The 7,568-nt window shown below is 31.9% G+C and overlaps 1 pseudogene; it reads left to right on the top strand.

The window, feature by feature from the left end:
• The first annotated feature begins 4,062 nt into the window (after positions 1-4,062).
• On the top strand, positions 4,063-4,797 carry LOC113617649 (protein BTG4 pseudogene; annotated as a pseudogene).
• Positions 4,798-7,568: the final 2,771 nt, after the last annotated feature.

Genomic DNA, 7,568 nt, shown 5'->3' on the forward strand with positions numbered 1-7,568 from the left:
ATAATATCTTGTAATCTAAGCATGACAGAAATATTTCTGTACCATCAAAAAGAAATAGTGGCTTTGTTCTGATGGCTAAGCAAAAATTTAGAATTTATTTTTAATGTAGGTCCAAAACTGAGTTTGATTTTTGAAAAATTATTGAATATTAATAGTTCAGTTTTTTCACATTTAAAATCAAAACAATTTTTTTTGTGCTCAAATGACTTTAACTGGTGATGAACTTGAAAAAGCAAAGAAGAATTTTCTGATAAGAAGATGATAGATAACTTGGTTTTAGAGAAAAACTTCATGGCCATGTGAAATAATAGTTTCTTCATTTTCTGACATTATTATTGCTTTATGTAATTTTTTAACAATAAAAAATGCTGCTTTGATTTTGACATTTTGAAATAGTTTAACAAAGTTTACTAAGCTTTAATACTTAGTCCTTTGTCAAGATATAGTACATACAAATTTAACAAAATTTTTCAGTTTGAAAACCATGCAGAAATAAAAAGCCATTTCTAGAATAGGAAAACATTTCACTTTGTATGATGAATGTAATACTATGATTTGGGGCTCAACTTGGATTCTATGATAGGAAACATAACTACATTAGCAATACTAGTTACTGCTTAACCAGTAAAACAAAAGGAAACACTACAATATTATAACATTCTACAAGCATTATATAAAATTCTGGTACTCATTTGTGACATTTTAGTAGACATCCTAATATTCTGTTATTTTAATAGCTCACAGCCTGTGTCCTATTACTGACTTCTATGAACAGTGTGAGACAACTGGTTTTTTGCAACGCAGTTGTAGATCAAAGTGGTTTATCATATAAATTGCTATCCATAGGAGTAGATAATTCTGATGAGATTTACTTCACTTACTTTTAAGAAATAAAAAAGTATCCCTAGATTCACAGAGCATAATTAAAATACTAATTGAAATACTGTGCTATATGTGTTCTGCATGTCATCTCATTTTTCAGAGTTCTGCCAGTATTTTACACATACCTTGCAAGCATATAATAATAGCAAGCAATGACTTTGTGATCTTTTTATCCAATGTTGTAGGCCAAATGTTTGGAATTTACCCTCTTTCTATTATAAAAGTAATTAAAAGTAAGTGAATGTAGAGTTTGTTTATTATGAAAATTGGTAAAGGCATTAGCAAAAATTTGACAGAGATATTAGAATCCATAATGAAGCTTTTCTATGTGGTTTTATAGGTAGAATCAACTGTACCTAAATATTAACTCTTTCTTTCTGGCAACTTTCACTGTTTTAATCTTAAAATACGCACAGTAGTTTCTGATTGTGTGAATTAATTCAAATTGACATTAACCGAAGATTAGCTTAGACAGTGAAATAATCAAATTTTTATAATTTTTGTTTTTAAACTTTAGTTTTCTGTCAGAAGAAAATGAAGAAAATAAATCTAAGATATAATGTTTGTAAAGAAACTTAACCCAGTCCAAATTGGTAAACTATTTTAAAGCATATACAATTAATATATACTGCTAGCCCTTTTTAGAGTTGTAGTCAGTAATGTAACTTTAGATTCCACTTATCATAATAAGTTGCAATTTTATACTATAAATCAAAGAAGAATATTCTGTCTGTTGCACCAAGAAAATAACAGATTTATTTGGCTAGTAAAAGAATCTCCTGAATTTGCTATCAACCAAATATATGATATTTTATTATAAATGTTATGAAATTAAAGGGAACAGAAAATTATTAGTCCAATAAATAAGGATATGGTTTATCCTTATTTAAAGTTTTTACCTCATTCAGGACATGACATTATATATTACAAAATGTGTATTTGGTTTTCAGGTTTGTGTTGAGGATTAAACAAAAAACTGCACAGAATATAAAGTACATAAGTACTTATGTGGATAAAACATGTCCTTACTCATATTTCTACATTTTCTTTTTCTTTGTTTACTTGTTTTATTTTGTTTTCCTACTATGAAAATGGTCATACATTTGTATTCTCTAAATTGATGTTAGCACACATCTTTTTCCCCCTAAAAGTTTTCCCCACAAAATAGAATATGTTTTTCATTAGACCAATTGTGGATTAGTAGTTTTCAGAAGAATTACATGAATTTTAATGTGCATATATTTTTCTTTGTAATTTATAAATGAACTTTTCACATTCATCAACTTTCCATATTCACCTAACATAAACCATGTTACCAGTTTTCAGTATTTTAATCTTCTGATATAGTATTAAAATATAGAAGATACAAGCAGTAAATCTTAATGTTTTATTTTCAAAATATGTTCCACTTTTGCATTTGAATTTATTCTCAGTCTACTTAAAAGCAAATGTTAAAGCTCACAAGAGGATAGCTGTTATTTTCAGCTCCTCCTCAAACTATCCTTGCAGCCGATTGAAAACCAGGATGGAGGAAATTAACTGAATTTGATATAGTTCAGCTGAAGCTGAATTTTCCTTTATCTAATCTTAAGGGGATCAATAGCAGCAAATTCTTTTCCCTTAAACTTACGGACTTAAAACAACTTTGAAAAGCTAATAAGTGACTAGGCAAAATGGGTTTTAATCAATAACCATGAAAGAAAATGTACCAAAATGACTCTCTATAGTTAATATTTGAATAAATAATATATTCAAGACATTTTTATTAAAATATTTTGTTAAACTTCTCATTTTAAGATCAGATGAAAGATATGCCTCTTGAAGGACTTTTACTTCGATGAACAATCTTATACTTCCACATTTACATAACATTGAAAATAAAATACATTAAATACATGGGGCACTAATTTTTATTAAAGAAACAACAAGAATCAAAATATTTCTTTAAAATGTGACCAATCTAATTTAAAATAAGATAAATGGAAATTCAATCTATCTATGCAGTAAGCAGAATAATGCCCCTTGCCTCACAGATATCCATATTCTAATCTTCAGAATCTGAATATATTGTTTCATGACAAAGGGGAATTAAGGTTGCAGATAGAATTAAGCTTACTACTCAGCTGACTTTAAGATAGGCAGATTACCCAGGATTATCCAGATGGATCAAATTTAGTTGCAAGAGTATTTAAAGGTAGAAAAGAGAGGCAGGAGAGTGAGTCAAAAGAAGATGTGAGTGTTGAAGAAGGGCACGCAGAGATGTAACTGTTGTTACTCAAGATGGAGGAAGGGGACCATGCATTAAGGACTGTGGGCATCATCTCAAAGCTGGAAAGGACAAAGAAACAGATTATGCCCTAGAGACTCCAGAAAGGAATGTAACTCTTCTGACACCCTGATCTTCTTTTAGCCCAGTGAGACCCAGGCTGGACAGCTGAACTACAGAACTGTAAGTTGTTTTTCATTGTTTTTAAGCCACTCAGTTTTTGGAAGTTTGTTAAAACATCAATAGAAAACTAATGCAATACATCATACTTTTCGTATCAGAGCAAAAGGGCAAAATACACACACAGCATATGGGTTTACAAGGTATGTATGTATGTGTGTGTGTGTGTGTGTGTGTGTGTGAAGTTGACTTTAGTTGAGTCAATTTTACAATACTATTCCAAATTTCAAATATGCCTTTTGTCTTTATAATCCCATTTCTGGAAGCTTATTCTAAAGTTGTATTTACATGTATGGAAAATATGTGCACAAAAATGTTGATTTAAGACAATTTTTTAACTTAAAAATTTGAAATAATGAAATACAAATCAATAAATAATCGCTTCCTATGCCTCTGTGTTTGTGTGGGTGTTGCTTTCATAGACTGTAATAGCTATAGCTTCAAAGAAAGACATCTTGGCAGATGGACACAACTGAGAGTTAATTACTTTCAAGAATAAATTTTTGCAAATTTGAATATTGTACCATGTGCATAAACAACTTATTAGAAATGGGTTGGTGAATTTAAAACTGAATGATATCATCTCATAAACTTCAGGGCTAATGGATGGTGATTTTTTAAAAAGGTTATAGAGGTTTGGGTGAGAGTTGGAAAATCTAGTCTTCTAATTCTGGCCTACATTTTGTTGGGGTTAAAGAGTTTTTGCTGACATCCTCACAGATTTTTCTTGAATCATGATAGATGAAATTGCAACAGTTTTCTTTGTCATAAAGTTAAGCAAAAAAACATAAAATGAGTAAACAGCAAATAGAAGACTTTGTAGAACAGCAGATAACAATCTTGTTTGAAACATAAATAAGTCACTGGTACTTGAGCCCTTCAATAGGTAAGGTTTCAGGTGTATCAAGGTAAGCAATTAGACTAAAGATGCCCTTCTATAAAGGGCTTGTGCTGAGAATGAAGTGATTCTTCTCACCTGGGACTTGCAAAGGAGCTGATCATATGTGTAGCTCACTTTGAAGTGTGCTGTAGGTATGATGAGAAAAACCATCCATTTGTAATTGCTACTTTTAAAGGCAGGTGGGAGGAATGGGAACTCTCCCAAAAATCAGTTACACTTTTAAGAGAGCTTCGTTGGACTACTCCTATAGCATTTCCTCCAGTGGAAAAAGTTGTAACAAATAACCTCAGATAATTCCTAAAGTCAGCAATCCAAAGAGTGTTTATCAGGTTGAAAACTTGAAAGAGTTCTTTCAGTCTTGGTTCCAAATCCCCTAGGAAAAGAATATGGTGATGGCCATATGGGCCTCCTAGGAAATGTTTATCATGTGTTGCATAAGAACACTATGGGTCATAGGTCTGCTGCTATACATAGATTGGAGAGGTACCACTGGGTCAAGACAAAATACAGTGGCTGGGCACTTGGTGGGATAGAGCTCAGACGAGCAGCTGTATTTTCTCTAAAATGAAAATGAGTCTAAGATTGAGAAGCTCAAGAAACAGAAAAAATAACCACAACATGGAGTAGGGTGCATGATGGTAAATCCTCTCATACAGATCATAACTGTCTTAATTTTAGTTCTTACTTGATTTTATATGAATTTTTGCATAAAACTAATCAATGTACCCAACAAGATAATAGAATAAAGATATTGAATTAGATGAATTATGAAAAGTAACAGTTTAAAGAAATAACTATTTTAATTTTAAATACAGTATAAAGTGCTTATATAGTATGAAGTCCTTAGAATCAGTTAGAAATGTTTGGACAATGCATAAACATCCTATATATTTCAAATTAACAACGATTGAAATTCATTAATACAAATATATCTAGTAAGTCAAAGTGCTTTTGTAGCTCTTAAAATTTTTGCCATGGTTACAAAAGATATGATTGCATATTGCTCTGAAAAATAAATAGAATAGCACAACAAACAAAATCAATGTAAAATTATATATATATATATATATATTTATATGATCTTGTATGTAAGCTTGATTCTGGAAAAACTTTTTTCTGAAAACTAAAGAGGACATTTTTTTAAAGCCATAAACTTTTCACATAAAGAGAGTTAGGAGAGCTGAACTCCTTCCTCATCTATGCAGCCTCGGTGCTTTCAAAAAAGCAATTTTATGTGTGTCACAAGGTCAACTGTGGACTCTAAAGTAGTAAATCCACATATTTCCAGCATAGTTTCATGGCAGAATTACATGCTTTCATAGGAGAAAAAGCAATGAAAAGGAGAAATAGCATCTGCTCAGCTTTAGGCCTGATTAGGGAAATTAGTTCCATCAACATATGTAAATGCCGATTACTTACCTAACAGAATCTTAGAGCAGTAAGGAAGCATAAATGTTAGCTGGTACAAACTTGTCTCGGTAGTCTGGGCTTGGATACTATTCTCCTAAGTGGTTTACTCAAAATCAACGAACTACAGACAAAACTGAAACTTGAATACATGTTTTGTTATTTCTTAATGGACTAAGCATCTCTAATATTTGCCTGCTCGGTACCAACTTGTTTGAGGAACTGTCCCTATTCTACACGTGTTTCTGATTTTCTACCAATCACAGAACCTCAGATGCAAACAATGGTCTTAGGACTTAAGTTTTCACTTGGGGCATTTTTCTTTAGGGAAATTTTCTCAGTAGTGATTTATTGGGACAGTAGTCTATTTGAACTTAATTGTGTTATGCAGCGTCTTGAAGAAACTTCTCATGAGTCACAGCTATTGAAAACTGAGTCGACATCTTTGCCTTTTTTTCTTGGTTTTGGGGTGAAATCTGAGTATAATCATTAAGGTTAAAATCAGGTATAGATTTTTCATAAATGCCTTTTGTCAGGTTGAGGAAACTCTTTATTCCTGTTTTGCCTAGTGCTCTTTATCATTATTAGATGTTGACTTTTGCTAAAAACTTTTTTCTGCACATTTTGAGATAATCATATGGTTTTCAAGAATTTTTGTGTGTGTTCATGGAGGATATTTGTCTATAGTTTGTCAGGTTTTGGTATCAGGATAATTCTGATCTTACAGAAGTATTAGAAAATGTTTGCTTTATTAGATTTCCTGAAAAAGTTTATTTGAATTTACTTCTCTAAATGTTTTGTAGAATGCATGGTGATTCTTCACTGCATGGTTCACTTTCCAATTTCTTTAAGTGTCAGCCCCCTAGCTTTTTTAATTGTCCTCAGTGGAAAAAGTAGTCTGAGTTAGCTGGTCATCTGTTACAAAAGCATAAAAGAACTTGGTAGTGGCTCTTCTTTCTTGGTTGGAGATGCTGATGAAAGAAGTCAAATTGAAATTGACTCATCTCAGTACCTATAAAGGGAAGCAGAAATGCACAATATCCTCTTAGCTTTACCCCTAAAATGTGTCTAATTACCTGGATAAGTCAAGTGAAGGAGAAATATTCAAAATACTAAAGCGCTGATTAATGATTACTAAAAATACATAATATCACAGACATTTTAATCTATCAGTCACGGTAAAGACATGTAAGACAGGCGATTATATAAATCGTGTCCTCTCTTTGCCCTTGGTTTTTCTAATGTAACCCTGAATTTATCTCATGCTTTTTTCTTCATACTTGCAACACTTCTGTTCTATATACTGTTGCTACACAACATATTATGGTGCTGTAAAACATTTTATTATACTCATGGATTTTTTAAGGTCATCTATTGCATATAGCACATAGGAATGTCTTCTCTTAGATATACAATGTTTGGAGCTTCAACTGGAAATAATCAATAGGCAACTTATTTTGCTCATCTCAAGATACTGAAAACCTGCCCTTGTGGAACTTGGGCTCCAATTTGTCCCAGATCATTTGGGGAAAATATGTATTGAAGAGTCATAGGCAGTTCAAGGCCATGAAGAGTCATGGCCTTTGTGATCAGGCAATGATTTTCAAAAGGCTAATCCAGTGATGCACTTAATTAAAAGCTTCAGTTTAAATGGCACTTTAATTTTAGGTTTTCAAGTTTTATATCATTGATCCATTGCCTTCCCCTTTAGAGGAGAGAAGTGCATTACCCTATAAACTCCATTATACAGTGTTGTGAACAAGGAGTATCACTGATGGACCACTGGTTTTTGTCATCTCACCATTGCTAGGAAGGTGTTGAAACAACTATTCCAAAAGTAATCTGAATATATTTAATGTGGTCTTGAAGACTGAATGCTAAAACTCTTCAGCTAAAAGTCTTAAAGAAACTTAACTGCTTACGCAGGGAATA

This window comes from Aethalodelphis obliquidens, unplaced genomic scaffold (assembly GCF_003676395.1).
Source record: "Aethalodelphis obliquidens isolate GAN/ISIS:26980383/991018 unplaced genomic scaffold, ASM367639v1 scaffold4, whole genome shotgun sequence".
In the NCBI taxonomy this organism is placed as follows: Eukaryota; Metazoa; Chordata; class Mammalia; order Artiodactyla; family Delphinidae; genus Aethalodelphis; species Aethalodelphis obliquidens.